Here is an 18,083-nt window from a genome sequence, read left to right on the forward strand (position 1 = left end):
GGCTACACCCAGATGGCCATGATGGGTGGGCAGGTTTTATGTTGGATGGGGAGCAGAACCAAGTTAACTGTGACAAAGTTGTAGAATGCTGTGGACAGATTGTTGAGTTGCCCATAGATTACACCTGTGCTGAGGGAACTGTGCTGGCTACCAGTAAGCTGCCAGGCCATGCTCAAGATCTTAACATATACCTTATATAGCCCTGAACAACTCAGAACCAGTTTTCCTGAAATATCACCTGCCCCTATATAAACTTGGAAGATCACTTAGCTAATCAGGATAAATTCCACTTGTGGCAGCACACCCTACAGAATAACATAGGATGGTGACTCCAAAATAGGCATTTTCTGCTGTTGCCCCTACTCTGTGGAATGCCTCCCTCTTCCCTAAAATATAGCAGGAACCATCAGTTGCTTCACATTTATTGTAAATACCTATATTTTTTCCCAAGCTTTTCCTAACTCATATGGTTGGATTCTGCTTTATGCACTTGAATCTCTCAAAATTTTGTTTAATTTGCTTCTATACTGCTGTTTTAGTGGCTTTAGGTGGTATTTTTGTTTCACTGATACTGGTTTTTTAAATATTGTTCATCACATGAATATATTTTTAAAACTATTAAGTAGTTCATAAACCATTTTAAATAATTATTCGATCAATAATCCAACCTGCAAAGGAAGAGGATTGGGGCTGAAATAATAAAGGAAAGTGGGAGTGCAAGGAGGCAATCTAGGAGAGTATAATATACAGTACAGGATTATAACATGTATTTATTTCTTATGTGACACAGACGCATGCTTCATGGTGAATGGTTTAACTCTTAAAGCCAAAACACCCCGGGAAGGTTATTCTCTGGTAAAAGAGGAAGGCTCATCTCCTCCCTGGAAACCTGGCTGAGGCAGCCTCGCCTGAGCCCGGGTCGCCCGCGACCTCCCCCCCCCCCCGAAAGGCGCCGGCGGAAGGATCCTGACGTCGCGTCAGCTGACCGCCTCCCGCTTGCGCAGTGGGAGGAGAGGGCGCTCCGCCCCAGCCCTCCCTGTCCCTCCCCTCGGCGGGGCCGGCGCCGGTTTACGTAACGCCTCTCCGGGCAAATTCCGGCTCGGTCCCGCCGCCTGACTCGGCACGGGGCGCCAGAGGCCCTGGCAGGTAAGCGCGACCTTGGGCCGGGGCGCCTCGGCGGGGGCGCCGCTCCCCGCTCCCCCCGCGCGCTCCCGGGGCCCGGGCCGAGGCCTGCGGCGCCGCGCGGGGGGGACCGGCCTGGCCGGCGGGCCTCTCGATCCGGAGGCCTCTGCTGGGCAGGGCTCCGGGGCCGCGCCGGCTCCCGCGGGCGGTCTGGCGCGGGCGCCGCTCCAAGGGCAGGCGGGAGGGCCGGGGCGCCGGGCGAGCGGCGTCGGGAGGGGGGAGGGCCGGGCAGCCGGGCCTGCCCTCTCTGCGCCCGGGCTCGCGGGGCGAGAGGCCGGAGTGGGCTGGGGGGGGGCGCTGGGCGGGCGGGCGGCGACTCGTCCATGTTGTTCGGCTGCTCGGCCGGAGCGGAGGGCTTCCTGCGCGCTTCCCACGACGCCCCGGTGGAGTTTGTTCAGGCGCTCCTCCTCCTCCTCCTCCCTCCCGGTTTAGCACTGCGGAGTCGAGGCTCCAGAGGCCCATTTTGGCTGCTCCCCCCCCCCCGCCCGCCCGCTTGTGCTGATCTTGCAGACCTTGCTTGGGGCTGCTGGAAAAAGTACTTTCAAGTTACTTCGTCGCCGCTCGGATGTACCTGCCGCTCCGTTTGCTGCGCTTATATTACTGTGCTCTCGTGCCAAGGAAACTGGAGAGGAGGACAGGCGTATAAACAGGGTAGCCGGGTAGCCTTGCCCCGGCGCTGGGAGGGCGGTGTCGCCTGGCGGACTTGCCCTCTTTGAGTTTACCTTCTTCTAGCTCGACTCCGGCTTGGTCCTCACGGGCTTCAATGTAAACCTTCCAAAGCTTTTATGAAGCTTAATGTTCTTGCCAACTTTCCCACCTTTCCGTTACTGAGTTTCTTTAGGAGTTGACTGAAAGGCCGCCAGAGCCATTTTGGTTTCAAACTCTAGTTAATGTATGGCTTGGGTTACCGGTATATTGGTTTTCAAAACGAGATTTGATTGAGCCGATACCGTTTTTTACCGATAGTTTAAATCAAGCATGTCTTTAGTCTGGCCTTTTAAACAAATCCACAACTGTATTAGTTGTTCACCTGCCCTTGCAAACCTATCTGTAGGCTGCCACTCCTAGGCATAGTTACTGGGGAATAACTATGAGCAAGGCTGAGTTCTGAGTGAACATGCATCGTCAGTGGCTTGAAAAAGTGAAAGATGCAAATGCTAAATTGCAGGTCGTACACCCAGATTGTTGGCATACTTAAACAATAAAGCATGGGTGAAATGAGCAGCATATGACTTGAGCTGATGAAAATGTATGCTGTAAAAGGTGCTCATATGAGGAAGTTGAGAGGGCAGCAATGGCTGCTCTGCAGAAGAGGGTGAAGAGGCTTATGGGAATATTTTTGAAATAACTCGTTAATCTTATAATTTAACGGAGAACGTAATTGATTTTGAGACTATATGGGATTGAAAAGAAAAGTAAAAAATACTTGGTATTTCATTTCTGCTCTGAGATTTTAAAGGAGTTTTTCTTGGTATCCCTGAAGGGAGGGGGTGCTGGGGCGGCCTTGGAATAAGCAGGCAAGTGGGTGAGGGGACCCAGCCCACCAGTCCTTGCTGCTAGGAATGGATGAGCAAGTGGGAGGCTGGGCAGGCAGGCAGGCAGGTGCTGTGCTGGCCTTTCTTGTGCTTGCTGTGTGCAATGCCTGCCTGGGAGCTGAGTGCCCAGCACTGAAGGGGAGCATTTTCACCATGCAGGCCCAGTGGTGCCCACTGCTGCCTCCCAACGTGAGTAAGATGGTGGCCTCATGTTCACCTTCAGCCGGTCTGCATCTGGCCGCTAAGACTGGAGGCATCTTCCTCCCAGGAGGCATCTCTTTTTGGGGTGGGGTGTGGCAGCATCAGCAACTGCCCAGAGAACTCTGAAGGAGAGGGGAGAGGAGAGGAAGCTGAGGGAACACTCCACAAGGAGGGTCTTCAAAAAGGGGCAAAGGGTTCCCAGCTCTGCAAGCAAGGGTTGACATAACTGGATTTCTGAGGCTTAAAGTGCGTTTCCCCACAGGGAAGCCACAGAAAGTGTGCCAAGGGAGCTATGGACTCAAAAAGGTTGAAAACCTCTGGATTAGGGTCTTGTAGTAGCTGAAGGTGACCATCCCTATCCCAAACTGAACCAGAACTTGCTTAGCCCTAAATGCTAGTGTAAAATAATAGGCTTACCTCTGATAGATTAACTTGTTCTAGGATTCAGTCTTGGAATCTGTTTCCATATATTCCAGGATTCAAGCTCTGATACTGAAGCAGCATAGTTTTAGTCTCCTTTTAAATGAATTTACTGTTTTTTGTTGGGTCCCCCCCATAAGCACATTTTTGTTGGGTCCCCCCCATAAATCACATGGGAATGATTGATTAGAAGGTGATTAATAGATCTATGATGAGTATGCACAAGGGACTTAGCCTTAAGAGGCCAAGTAGTCAAGTATGTCCCAATATACCAAATTAAGTTGAGGAGCAGCATTTCTGGATGGATGGCATAGGTTTCAGGCACTCTGGAGCACTGATGTTTGTCTCTCTTTTAGGAATAAAGCATTCCTGAGCATATGCAGAATATCCTACCACATCAGAGTAATAAATCTCTGAACAGGAAGTAATGAATATTTTGTTCTGTATCTTACTATTTGAGACTTCCATTAGAAACAAGTGAAAAGAAACCTGTGGTTGTAAAAGGAATTTAGGATCTAAAAAAACTTAACAAAAAGTTATAAATTTATATTTTTATATTTCACTAAATTCCAAGAATTGGAAATTTTCCCTTTCCCTAGAGAAGTTCCTAACTCAGTGCAGAACAGTACAGCAGTGCAGGCACAGCTTGGAGATATTGTGGGTTCAGTTGCAGACCACCACAATAAAACAAATACCTATCACAATAAAGTGCATTTTTCCTTTTCTGCTCCAGCCCTAGCCAGTGCCACTCCTGTGGCCACAAGAGGGGTGGTGGCAGCAGAGAGAGGACTTCCTTCCCTGGAAGCAGACAGGCTGCCTGCAGCTGCACCCACGACCTCCTAAGGAGCTCAGTAAAACGAAGTATGCCTGTCTTTGCAAGCTGAATGCTGATAATTTCTACTACTGCCACTGGGGTTTAAATGAGCCCATTTAAAAAAGCACATTTGATTTTTTTTCTTGCGCTACTTGTATGCATTTGTGAAAGACAGAAATGGGACTTAACATGAAGTTATATAACGTTTTCTAAATGATTGTTGTCCATATAGTAAGAAGGATTTAGGATTGTATTTCAGCCTTACTGTGTTACACTGTAAAACTTAGTGAATGTAAATAGATGCATTTTTAATCCTCTGTCTCCCACTTTCTTTATATCCATGTTTGAAAATAGTGCTTCTCATATTTTAAATGTCTGCTTCATGTAGGGAAGTTAATATTTGATCAATATTGACAGGATTGATGTTGCTCCCTTACCCGCTTCCTGCTGCTTCCTTATGATTGTGGTCAACTGCCATGTGATTGGTTGCTGCTTTGTCTCTTCACTCTGATGGAACTGGCAAGTTAGGTGGGTAGCTGTGTCACTTTCACAGAACTTTATAGTATGTTTCCTCAAGAAAGCCCATGTACATGAGCTGTTGCTTACATATATGAAACACCCTTTTGAAGGAGGGAGGAAAGAGAATGCCACAACTGAAATAAAACACATCATTCCCAAGCCCTCAGCTATGTCAGTGTCACTGAACATCAGAGATGAAGGAAGAAAAGGTAATGGAGCAGATAAGCAAGCAATGATGAAGAGTCCTTCATACTTCTAGGCTTACAGTGAAGCCAGCACCAATCATGTTGTGATGGAATTGCATTCAACTCTCGTTGCAGAGGATTGTGGTCCAGTATCCAGAATAGATTACTGTAGTATCCAACTTAAGCCACATTCAGAAATAAATAGTCCTAAATTAGTCAACTACCACACATAGTGTAGAAGTGTTTTCTCTTGTGCTAGCTGGAAGGGGCATTGTGATAGAATATTTCAAAGCTGGAAAAGTGAAGAGTGGTAATGGGTATTAAGTGAAGTGGTATTAAGTTCTTTAAAATATGAATGTTATTTTCCCTTTAATCAGACCTTGATCCAGAGCCTGTTTCAAAAAATAATAAACCTGTAATTTTTAAAAAAGATCTCTGAGCAGATAGAATGTTCCACAAAGTCATATGCCTGCATATATCTGATATCCAGGCGGAAGTTTTGCTCAGGAATATTTGGCATAAGCAGACTTCTAATTCCACCCACCTCCTATGATGAAATAGCTAGCACATAGTTTTTAAAGTTCATTTGCTTCTTACTGATTACGAACTATGACTGCCAGCCTTACTCAGAAGATGAAGGGCTTTTTAGTATTAATATTTTATTGAAAAGTTTTCAGTTATAAAGAAATAAAGTGTACAAAGAAAAAGGGATGAAAAGAAAAAAAGGGACAAAAATGTGTAAAGAAAAAAACCCAATATATGAATATATATGAAAAATACTCCTACATTCTTTTTAAAAATTTGATAGGTAAATATCAATAGCCAACTACATTTTGTAAAAATCATTCAAGCAAAGTCTTTGTATGTAAGCACTTGTCATGGTGTTCTGTGTGCCAGAATTTTAGAAGACGTTTAGTCATGCTGGCCACATAACCCAGAAAAGCTGTCTGTGTACAAACCCCAGCTCCCTCGGCCTGAAAGCAGAGATGTGCATTACATGCCATTAGGGCTGTGCGGTATCTGGTTTTCAATATCACGATATATCACCAACTAAACATCACAATATCTCGATATATCATGATATATATCTGCGGCAGCGGAGGGCCTTGCCGGGCGGAGAAGGGCCTCACCACACCTCCCTGTGGAAGCGGAGGACTTTGCAGGCATCCTCGGGGTGGAGGAGGGCCTCACTGGGCATTCCCACAGTAGTTGAGGGCCACCATCGCACCTTTCTGAGATGGCAGAGGGTGCACTACGCTTCCCTGGGGTGGTGGAAAGCTTTGCTGCACCTCCCCATGGCAGCTGAGGGCTTTACAGTGTAAGGAGGTGAGAGATTTAATAAAAATATTAATAAACTTCCATATAATATTTTAAATATTTTTTCAGCCAATTTAAGAATAGTTCAACTGATTTACAAGGCAAGTTGCATCTACTTCTCCACTCGGAGGTCTAAGCGGAATCTATGCATGCATAAGCCCCACTGAGTTCATCTAAACTTCTACTTTCCTGGGAGTAAGCCTCATTGAATCCAGTAGAGCTTGCTTGTGAGTAGACATGCATTTGCTTGCACTGCTTACCAGGAAACACCCTCCATACCATTCTCACACAGTACCCAACTTCTCATTTCAGCAGAAGGCAACCAGTTAAATCTTCTCCCCTCCATTTCCCTCAACACAGAAGGCCCCTCCCCCGAAAAAACTCCATCCCACCAATCTCTCCTTTTTTATTAAAGGGAGGGAGGGCAGGCAAGCAAAGACTTTGTCTCCTGTAAAGAAACAAACAACTTTCCTTTTGCGTCCACCACTGCGTGCAGAGCCATGCTGTAGAAAATGTAATTGTAGTAATCTGGTCCATGTGCTTCCGAAAGATTTAATGAAAATGACCTAAATAAGGTAACTTTTTGCTCTTCCTACTGATTAATGATAGTTCTCTGACTCTTGTTAGAGATGCAATTTTCTCCATAGCATAAGTATTTTAACGGTCTCCCCTGGTATTAACAGTAAATATCTTAATATTAAGTGTAAAAATTCAAGTGTTTGACTGGGTAACAGTTATTTTAATGATTTTTAGCTTTTTTACATTCCAGTTTTAGGTAACTTTTCAACCATAGTTTTCACTAGTATCTTTCTTTCTTTAACTTAAACATAGTTGCAATGAAAAGTGGCTTTCCTCCAATCCTTTGGGTTGTCTTTCCTCCTCCACCCCATTTACTCCTCTGCAAGTTTACCAGGGAGATTAGATCTTGAGGATCTTACTAAATGCACTTACTAAATAGGCTGTAGTGGAAGCAGGGGTGGATGAAGGACCTGATAGTTGTCTTGTAAGTTCTGGTGTCCCAGGTAACGCATATGCTGCTACATTTGTGGTTGTGCAACTGGCTTGCCATGCATTGCTTCACCTGTTTTCTCCAGAAACTGCAGTGACATTGGCCTCTTAAAGGCAACATTAGATTCTTTCATAGCTGATGTGGCTTCAGTCACGAACTTGCAATGCGCCCCAATTCTAGAAGTAGAAGCAACTTGGCTACATAGCAACCTGAAGGCCCTAATGTTGCCACTCTGATTCCCTATTTTATCTAGCTCATCTTTGTGTTCTGCCATCCTCCTCCCCATATGCGTTTAGCCTTAACTATGTCCCTTGGAGGCTGCAAACAATGTCTTTTCCTTGTATTCCTAAGTCAAGCAGCCCTCTGCGCATTAGTCACAGGTAGCTCCTACTCAGCTGGTTGCTCAATGACAGCATGGTTCTCAGTTCGCTCTGTTTCTCGTGTGTGCGCTTGTGGCTCATCTGAGCAGCTAATTCCACCACAGAAAATAGTAATTGGTTAGTGATGTGATTTTAACTTGTGGTTAAGCTTTTATATTGATCTCTCTGACACTCAGCAATTAGCACAATGAATATAACTTGAGAATATGGCCTTGTGTGAGAGCTCTAAAATGGGTTTGCACCAAATATAGAACGCTTCCTCACTGAAAACCAGAGAAGGTTGATTTCTGTACTGGCAAGCAGTGTTAGTCACAAAATGCCGTTGTCGACTGGAGGGATTTCTGACGCATGTCCAATTGTCACCCTATGGAGATCTCTGGATCCCTGGTTGGCGACTGACATCTCCATCTGGCTGGCCTGTCCAGCTTTCTTAAGTAGGAGAGCTTATTTATTGCATGTATGCCGCATATTTTCTTCAAGGAATACATAGTTCACCCCCCTCATCAGTTAATACCTACAACCACCCTGTGAGGTAGGTTAAGAGACTGTGACTGGCCCAGGGTCACCCAGTGAGCTTCATAACTGAGTGGAGATTTGAACCCTGATTTCCCAGGTCCTAGTTCAACAATCTAACCACTACATCCCAAATGCTTCCTAGAGTACTTCTGTTGTGGGGCAGCTCTATAAATTAAGTAGGTAAATAAATAAATATGGGGAAATCAAAATGTCACTTAGAGAAGGATCTGAAATTGCTCTCTCCTTCAAGTTTCTTTTCAATGCTTGGTAGTGGGAAAAAATTGGGATGTTGCTTTTGGGTGTTAACCAAGAGAGCAGGCACTGTTTGCATTCAAACCACTACTAACAACTACTAAACCAGTGTTTCCCAACCAGTGTTCCGCGGCACACTAGTGTGCCGCGAGAGGTTGCCTGGTGTGCCGTGGGAGGGAGGCGGCGAGTCCGGCGGCGAGAGGCGGGGCGGCGACGGTGAGCACACGCGGGGCGGTGAGCGAGCTCCCTCCCAAATCCCATCGCCGCTCGCTTCGGCCGGCCGCCCCGTTCTCCGCGCTGGTGTCGGCAAGCCTTGCGCACCGGGGGATCTCCCCCCGGGAGCGCAAGGCTTGCAGGCGGCAGCTGGCAGCGCGGAGCACGGGGCGCCCTTCGGAGGGCTCCGCGTGCTTCGGGCAACAGGCTGCCGCCCCAAGCCTCGCGCGCCCAGCGGGAGCTCCTGCCGGGCGCGCAAGGCTTGCAGACACTCGCCGAAGCACGGGGAGCCCTCCGGAGGGCTCCACGTGCTTCGGGCAACAGGCTGCCGCCCCAAGCCTTGCGCGCCCGGCAGGAGCTCCTGCCGGGCGCGCAAGGCTTGCAGACACTCGCCCGAAGCACGGGGAGCCCTCCGGAGGGCTCCCCGTGCTTCGGGCAACATGCTGCCGCCCCAAGCCTTGCGCGCCTGGCAGGAGCTCCTGCCGGGCGCGCAAGGCTTGCAGACACTCGCCCGAAGCACGGGGAGCCCTCCGGAGGGCTCCCCGTGCTTCGGGCAACAGGCTGCCGCCCCAAGCCTTGCGCGCCTGGCAGGAGCTCCTGCCGGGCGCGCAAGGCTTGCAGACACTCGCCCGAAGCACGGGGAGCCCTCCGGAGGGCTCCCCGTGCTTCGGGCAACAGGCTGCCGCCCCAAGCCTTGCGCGCCTGGCAGGAGCTCCTGCCGGGCGCGCAAGGCTTGCAGACACTCGCCCGAAGCACGGGGAGCCCTCCGGAGGGCTCCCTGTGCTTCGGGCAACAGGCTGCCGCCTCAAGCCTTGCGCGCCTGGCAGGAGCTCCTGCCGGGCGCTCAAGGCTTGCAGACACTCGCCTGAAGCACGGGGAGCCCTCCGGAGGGCTCGTCGTGCTTCGGGCAACAGGCTGCCGCCCCAAGCCTTGCGCGCCCGGCAGGAGCTCCTGCCGGGCGCGCAAGGCTTGCAGACACTCGCCCGAAGCACGGGGAGCCCTCCGGAGGGCTCCCTGTGCTTCGGGCAACAGGCTGCCGCCTCAAGCCTTGCGCGCCTGGCAGGAGCTCCTGCCGGGCGCGCAGGGTTGCAGACACTCGCCCGAAGCACGGGGAGCCCTCCGGAGGGCTCGTCGTGCTTCGGGCAACAGGCTGCCGCCCCAAGCCTTGCGCGCCCGGCAGGAGCTCCTGCCGGGCGCGCAAGGCTTGCAGACACTCGCCCGAAGCACGGGGAGCCCTCCGGAGGGCTCCCCGTGCTTCGGGCAACAGGCTGCCGCCCCAAGCCTTGCGCGCCTGGCAGGAGCTACTGCCGGGCGCGCAAGGCTTGCAGACACTCGCCCGAAGCACGGGGAGCCCTCCGGAGGGCTCCCCGTGCTTCGGGCAACAGGCTGCCGCCCCAAGCCTTGCGCGCCTGGCAGGAGCTCCTGCCGGGCGCGCAAGGCTTGCAGACACTCGCCCGAAGCACGGGGAGCCCTCCGGAGGGCTCCCTGTGCTTCGGGCAACAGGCTGCCGCCCCAAGCCTTGCGCGCCTGGCAGGAGCTCCTGCCGGGCGCTCAAGGCTTGCAGACACTCGCCTGAAGCACGGGGAGCCCTCCGGAGGGCTCGTCGTGCTTCGGGCAACAGGCTGCCGCCCCAAGCCTTGCGCGCCCGGCAGGAGCTCCTGCCGGGCGCGCAAGGCTTGCAGACACTCGCCCGAAGCACGGGGAGCCCTCCGGAGGGCTCCCTGTGCTTCGGGCAACAGGCTGCCGCCTCAAGCCTTGCGCGCCTGGCAGGAGCTCCTGCCGGGCGCGCAGGGTTGCAGACACTCGCCCGAAGCACGGGGAGCCCTCCGGAGGGCTCGTCGTGCTTCGGGCAACAGGCTGCCGCCCCAAGCCTTGCGCGCCCGGCAGGAGCTCCTGCCGGGCGCGCAAGGCTTGCAGACACTCGCCCGAAGCACGGGGAGCCCTCCGGAGGGCTCCCCGTGCTTCGGGCAACAGGCTGCCGCCCCAAGCCTTGCGCGCCTGGCAGGAGCTCCTGCCGGGCGCGCAAGGCTTGCAGACACTCGCCCGAAGCACGGGGAGCCCTCCGGAGGGCTCCCTGTGCTTCGGGCAACAGGCTGCCGCCTCAAGCCTTGCGCGCCTGGCAGGAGCTCCTGCCGGGCGCGCAGGGTTGCAGACACTCGCCCGAAGCACGGGGAGCCCTCCGGAGGGCTCCCTGTGCTTCGGGCAACAGGCTGCCGCCCCAAGCCTTGCGCGCCTGGCAGGAGCTCCTGCCGGGCGCTCAAGGCTTGCAGACACTCGCCTGAAGCACGGGGAGCCCTCCGGAGGGCTCCCCGTGCTTCGGGCAACAGGCTGCCGCCTCAAGCCTTGCGCGCCTGGCAGGAGCTCCTGCCGGGCGCGCAGGGTTGCAGACACTCGCCCGAAGCACGGGGAGCCCTCCGGAGGGCTCCCTGTGCTTCGGGCAACAGGCTGCCGCCCCAAGCCTTGCGTGCCTGGCAGGAGCTCCTGCCGGGCGCGCAAGGCTTGCAGACACTCGCCCGAAGCACGGGGAGCCCTCCGGAGGGCTCCGTGTGCTTCGGGCAACAGATGCCACCCCAAGCCTCGCGCGCCTGGCGGGAGCTCCTGCCGGGCGCGCAAGGCTTGCGGACAGCTTCCTGAAGCCTGGAGAGCGAGAGGGGTCGGTGCGCACCGATGCCTCTTGCTCTCCAGGCTTCAGCGAAAGCCTGCATTCACCTCATAGGACGCACACACATTTCCCCCTTATTTTTGGAGGGGAAAAAGTGCGTCCTATGGGGCGAAAAATACGGTACTTCTTTGTGTTTATTTGATGCCTATTAAAGAGAGTTACTTTATATATAGTCAATATAGGCACAGAGTTAATTTTCTAATGGTGGTGTGCCTCGAGATTTTTTTCATGAAACAAGTGTGCCTTTCCCCAAAAAAGGTTGGGAAACACTGTACTAAACTAAGGTGGAAGCTTCTTTCTCCTATGAAAATGCTGGTTGTAGTTCTGATTCACACACTCTGAAAAATCTTTAAGAGCTATGTGGAGCATAATCAGTTTGTGTCTGGAACCTTTATAGAACTTTATACACACAGGTCCCGCTTATCAAACGCAGTGCGTTCCCTGGAAATCATTTGTTAGGTGAGCGTTTGCAAAGTGATTCTACAATTTCCATTGATTGCTATGGGGACATTTCTGATCCATTATTTCTCCAATCTTCCCCCTCTTCCATGGTTTCTTCCTGAAATGGCTGTAGCAAACCAGCAGAACTGATTTGTCTGATCTCTCTTGCTCTCTTGATTTTTCTGGTCTTATCTTCCTTACTCCCTCCTTGCATGGCTTCTGCCTGAAAATGGCTGCCTCTGACCAGCGTTCAAAATTCACCAGGCACATTTTGCACCTGGCTATCAGCCACTTGTGATCAAGTGAAGATTGCACGTGAAGCAGTGTTAGAAACTCAGATATCTAAGCTGGATGCCAAATGGGTCCTTAATCGCAAGGCTGCAGTCACCAAGACGGAATATCTGGTTGTCATTTTTGGCCAAGATGGCCTTAAAAATCTTACTTTTCAAATGATGGACTAACTGTGATTTCTTCTTTAAGTTCTCAAAGGTCTTAACCTAGCTCAAGGTTGTCATCTGAACTAGCCCGATGCTTAACTGATAATCACAGTCAGTCAATCGTTTGAAAAATAAGATCTTAGAGCCATCTTGTCCCAAAATGGCAACTAGACATTCTGTTCTGGCAAGTGTAACCCTGGTTTAAGGAGCCATTTGGCACTTAGCTTATATATCTGAGTTTCTAACACAGATCTGGAGGTGCACCAAATGGCTCCTTAAACCAGGGTTACACTTGCCAGAACAGAATGCCTAGTTGCCATTTTTCTGCCAGACAGTCGGACATTTTGGTTCCTGGTATCTGGAACACAAACACAAAGAAGGAAGGAAGTGGGCAAACTCTTAATTGTTTGTATATCTGAATCTGTGGTGTGTATAGTGAGCTTTGGGCATAATTCTTTGTTTTGGTAAATGATTTTTCACATAAGAAGTGAGTGGATAGTTGGGACCTGTGCATAGGTGCCTGCAACCAGTTATTGAACAGGAAACTGATACAATGCCTTTCTACTTACGGACAAAGCTGCCAGCTTTGAGTGCATGGTTTTCAGGACCACATTTAGCTAGAATTGCAATGTTGCCTAGCGCAATGTTGCCTTTTCCAATATTGTGTAAAAAAATGTGTATCAATACATTAGGTTAGGCTATTGAGTACCCTGTGATACGGAGCGTGGATTAAATTAGATTAAATTACTCCTTTTCTCATTCTAAGAGTGCAGTCTAGGTAAGTTAGCCCTGTTTTTGCTGGAGTGGAATTTATTTGTTCATAAATATGTGGTTTGGGCTGTAGAACTTTAATCCTACTTGTACAAATAATTGTTATTTGCATTACTGGCTTAGTTTATGAGAATGTAACTTAGAAGCAATTATTATTAAATTTATTTTAGAATGTTTTAAGTAAATACGCTTTGCACTGGGCTGAAACCTACTTGGCAAGATTGTTGTAAATGTGCATTTACATAGGAGCCAGTTCCAGGGGACCGTGGGTGCTTGGGCACCCACAGTGTCAGTGGAAAGAGCCAGCAGGCAGCAGTTCAGCTCCTCCCTCCACAGCCAGAGAGTGAGGCACCCCCTTTCTGCAGGGCTGAGGCTCAGGTGCAGTGTTTCTCTGCCTCTGTGTACGAGCTCCTCCCCATGTAAAAGGATGACTTGCTAGCTGCAGATAGGAGGAGGAGGAAGAGACATCACTGCCGGCTGCACATATGCACACGCCTGCACATAGTACATTTGATATCATGCACTATGTGCAGGTGTGTGCATGTGACATCACATGTCCATGTTGTGGTGGGAACCCACAACCCTGAGGGCAAGATGGCACCCGTGTGTATTTACTGTAGTCCATTATGAGTCCTTGAGATAGGGTAGAAATAATTGGGAAATACTAGTTATATCACCAATGTAAGTAAGCAAACAGTATATTTGTTAGAGAACAAATGTTGGTACAGATGCTACTAACTAGGTTTTGGTATTCTCAAGATCAGCGGTGAGGAGCCTCTGGACTGTGGGCCTAATTAGGTCCTCCCATTTCGTTCAGGAGGCTGTTTTGACCATGCCGTGTCCACCTGGCCTACACCTGATGTCACAGATGACCTGACTTTAAATGACCTGAGGCTTCTTCTAGTAGAGCCCAAAATATATGTTTATTTCTTGCCCCCTACTCACCTGAAGAAATCTTTAGAAGCCATTTATCAAACATTTTAGACCAAGATCTTCTAGGCTGGCACCTCCTCAAAATATTTTAACACCCATTAATTACCAGGAAGATAGGAAATGTGTTCTTTATGCTAGTTTTCAAGCCCTGCTTGAACATAAGAGGCTATGCTTTTTACTTCAGCACCCCACATCTGTGCTCAGGAACTTTCCTGCAGACTTCTTCCCCTGCTTTTCCTTCTTCCTTTTCCTGCCAGAAAAGGGACCTTCAACTTCAATACACTGAACCTGGACAGGTATTATGTCTCCTTTCTCTAGCCAACTACTGCAAAAATGAATCTTTGACTTTCAGCCATTAACCCAAAGTCTGTCACCTGCTTTTTCCCATTTTTTGCCTAAAAACTTTTCCAAAGCTCCACTGCCTAAACCTTCCTTATTCCTCCAGCAGCCGCTTCTTCTCTCCCTACTGCTAAACTCTCCTGGTACCAGCTTCATTCCCTCAGCCAATTTCCCCTCTTTCTAGTGTACCCTTTGTATTTTCAGGCATGCTTTAGGAACAAGACTTCTAAACTAAGCCCTTTGTTAGTGTGTTGCCCATTGATTTTGTTCAATATATTTAGTAAATATGCTAATTTCCCTCAGAGACAACATGTTAATTCCCTTTTTGATGGATTAAAATGACTTTCGTGTTATTTATGTGTTAACTCTTGGGTCTGGAGCGCATCCAGGTCTCAACATAAAAAGAACAACAAGGGGGTGTCCAGATTGCATGTGAGATGTTTTTATTGATATATTTTTTATGATATAGAGGCATACAACTATTTTTATAAATAAATGAACCCGTTCACTTCATCGCAGGGAGCTATGCATCACAGAGAGCTATTCAAACTCCAGCAATCCTCTGCCTGGGCAAACATGGATCACTTTCTGTTATTGTGACATCAGGAGATCATTGTGTGGGAGATAAATGATCTGGCCCACTCACCAAGTCTAATTCCCCACCCTTGTGCCAGATAGATGTAAAATAAAATATTAAAGCTGCTTTATACAGTTTACCACTAGCCCGGACTTTCTGCTTATGTCTTCTTTCTATAAGGAAACCCTTTACTAAAAGATATATATATATATATATATATATATATATATATATATATATATATATGCTTTCGTAGATTTTCACGGGTACAGGAATGCAGGTTTTGGTGTCCTCGGGTGTCTTCCCGTGTAAAAGTTGGGGTGTCTAGGCGACGTTTCGACGAGGTCTCACTCGTCATCTTCAGGCTGGTGCTTTCGGCTTCTTGTTACTGGAACAGAGCAGGATCTCAGTGTTTGAGTTCCTATAAATACTGTTGAGGGGGTGTGGTGTATAGCCTCCAATGTTCTGGGCAGAGAGGAAGTTCCCAGGCTAGTGTGCCTTTTCTTCTTTTGTTCCTTAATTACTTGAGGGATATCTTGAGTGATTTCTTGAGTGATATCCTGAGTACCACTTAGGTGGGTCATTAGGGGTGGATTAGTTGCTAAAGTCTTTGTGTCTTGACCTCTTGAACTTTGTGAAGAGTTTTTCTGAGAAGATGGCTGTACTGCACTTAGTTGTGCTCTGGCTTGGCTTCGTGTATAGGGGCGAGCTGTGGTTTTGTGGCCTGTGTCAGCCAGATCTGTGTAGGGATTGCAGGGGGGTGCAGCATCCGGAGGTGCCACCATGGTTTGGCTACTGGATGGTGTCTGTAATTTATCTGTGGAGAGGGTCTGGGTTTGGGTCTGGTGTGGTTGATTGGTGATGGCGTTCTGTGTGCCTCTGGATCTGGTGTCAGTTTTTGTGGGGAGGGCTAATTTCCAGATGTCTGGCAAGCGGGATGTGTCGTCACGCTTGTTCATGTTGTGAGGGTGTTTTTCTATCTCGATGGCTTCCATGATTATTCTCTTGTGGTGATGTTCCATGTTAAAGAGCAATTTGGAATCTGCAAAATTAATTTCGTGTCCTGTTTCTTTCATGTGTTGGAAAAGAGAGGAAGTTTTTTCTTCTTTTTTGACGGCATTCTTGTGTTCTGCGATACGTGCATTTATTCGTCTGTTTGTTTGTCCAATGTACGTGGCTGGGCAGACTTTGCAGGGTATTTCATAGACCCTAAATTACAGACCCTAAATTATAAATCATAGACCCTAAATTACAGACACCATCCAGTAGCCAAACCATGGTGGCACCTCCGGATGCTGCACCCCCCTGCAATCCCTACACAGATCTGGCTGACACAGGCCACAAAACCACAGCTCGCCCCTATACACGAAGCCAAGCCAGAGCACAACTAAGTGCAGTACAGCCATCTTCTCAGAAAAACTCTTCACAAAGTTCAAGAGGTCAAGACACAAAGACTTTAGCAACTAATCCACCCCTAATGACCCACCTAAGTGGTACTCAGGATATCACTCAAGAAATCACTCAAGATATCCCTCAAGTAATTAAGGAACAAAAGAAGAAAAGGCACACTAGCCTGGGAACTTCCTCTCTGCCCAGAACATTGGAGGCTATACACCACACCCCCTCAACAGTATTTATAGGAACTCAAACACTGAGATCCTGCTCTGTTCCAGTAACAAGAAGCCGAAAGCACCAGCCTGAAGATGACGAGTGAGACCTCGTCGAAACGTCGCCTAGACACCCCAACTTTTACACGGGAAGACACCCGAGGACACCAAAACCTGCATGCATATATATATATATATATATATATATATATATATATATATATATATATATAAAAAGGTAAAGGTACCCCTGCCCGTACGGGCCAGTCTTGACAGACTCTGGGGTTGTGCGCCCATCTCACTTAAGAGGCCAGGGGCCAGCGCTGTCCGGAGACTCTTCCGGGTCACGTGGCCAGCGTGACATCGCTGCTCTGGCGAGCCAGAGCTGCACACGGAAACGCCGTTTACCTTCCCGCTGGTAAGCGGTCCCTATTTATCTACTTGCACCCGGAGGTGCTTTCGAACTGCTAGGTTGGCAGGTGCTGGGACCGAGCAGCGGGAGCGCACCCCGCCGCAGGGATTCGAACCGCCGACCTTTCGATCGGCAAGTCCTAGGCGCTGAGGCTTTAACCCACAGCGCCACCTGCGTCCCTTATATATCTATCTATCTATCTATCTACCACAAAATTTATACAGATTTTGTGGACATAAAAAGGAAAAGTTATTTTCTTACTCTTGTGAAGCCATGTAAGTAAGATGGCATTACTTATTCTCTTCCTCCGTTAGATCTACTGCCATATAACTTTCACAGGCTTGTAGGAGATGGAGTCAAAGGCAAATCTGTGGGGATCACAAGAAAAGTGGATTCCTCTGTGAAACGCTGCACAATTCAGCCCCAGTCCCCTCAGGCTAGCAGTCACCATGCGCCCTGCAGCTGTCCTTTTTCCTTTGCTGTTGAGAGATGGAAACGGGGAAAGGACAGGTGTAGAGCACATGGCTGAGCACTTAGGCAGCTGTTGGCCTCTGAAGGACATGGAGATCATGCCTTTTAGCCTTAACCTAAATGGACCAATTGACTAGCAGGTGCCTTAGTACCAGACCATGTACTTTGCAGCTGTCCTTTCCCCACACTCCTGTTGAGAGATGATAGAAAAAACTGCTAGTGTAGCATGGCACTTGAGCAACTACTAGGCTTCGTGTCTCTCTCTAGGCTAGAATCACTTGGGCAGGGGGACCAAGCCATGACCCTTAGCTTGTGGGCACAGCAGGGCATCCCAAGCTGTTGCTAGCATCTGTATTCTCCCTTTCTGTTCTTTTTCTAGAGGATCAGAGGAAGAAATTGTGGTTGGGGAGCTGTACACAAGACTATATGTTCTCTTCAGAGAACAGTACTTTAAAGGCTAGAAGAAAGAAGGAGAGAGTTCCTGTGCCTACTCTGCACACTGGAGCCCTTTTAATAAGACTTCTGCATTCTAGAGTTGGGGCTCAGGGATTTTTCTTTCCCACTGCAGGAAAGTTTGTGGATTCATCTGGCATCTGGGGGCAATTATGTGCCATAGAACCTCAGATAAACTTTTAGTCTATTCTGTGGGTGAGTGGGAAAATTGAAATAAGTACCGTATTTTTTGCTCTATAAGACGCACCAGACCACAAGACGCACCTTGTTTTTTGAGGAGGAAAACAAAAAAAATATTCTGAATCTCAGAAGCCAGAACAGCAAGAGGGATCTCTGCGCAGTGAAAGCAGCAATCCCTCTTGCTGTTCTGGCTTCTGGGATAGCTGCACAGCCTGCATTCGCTCCATAAGACGCACACACATTTCCCCTTACTTTTT

The 18,083-nt window shown here is 49.1% G+C and overlaps 1 protein-coding gene across 6 annotated transcripts in view; it reads left to right on the top strand.

Annotated features, from left to right (window-relative positions):
* The first annotated feature begins 994 nt into the window (after positions 1 to 994).
* KIAA0232 overlaps positions 995 to 18,083 on the top strand; it is a 54,142-nt gene continuing 37,053 nt past the window's right edge. For 2 of the 6 annotated variants that reach the window (XM_081917710.1, XM_081917713.1), the window contains exons 1-2: positions 995 to 1,146; positions 4,570 to 4,680. The gene's annotated coding sequence lies outside the window, so the exon portion shown is untranslated. Of the gene's footprint in view, positions 1,147 to 4,071; positions 4,200 to 4,569; positions 4,681 to 18,083 lie in introns of those variants that run through there. The other 4 variants (XM_081917709.1, XM_081917712.1, XM_081917711.1 and 1 more) reach the window with 3 other exon arrangements.

This window comes from Podarcis melisellensis, assembly GCF_964234715.1.
Source record: "Podarcis melisellensis genome assembly, chromosome: 7".
Lineage (NCBI taxonomy): Eukaryota > Metazoa > Chordata > Lepidosauria > Squamata > Lacertidae > Podarcis > Podarcis melisellensis.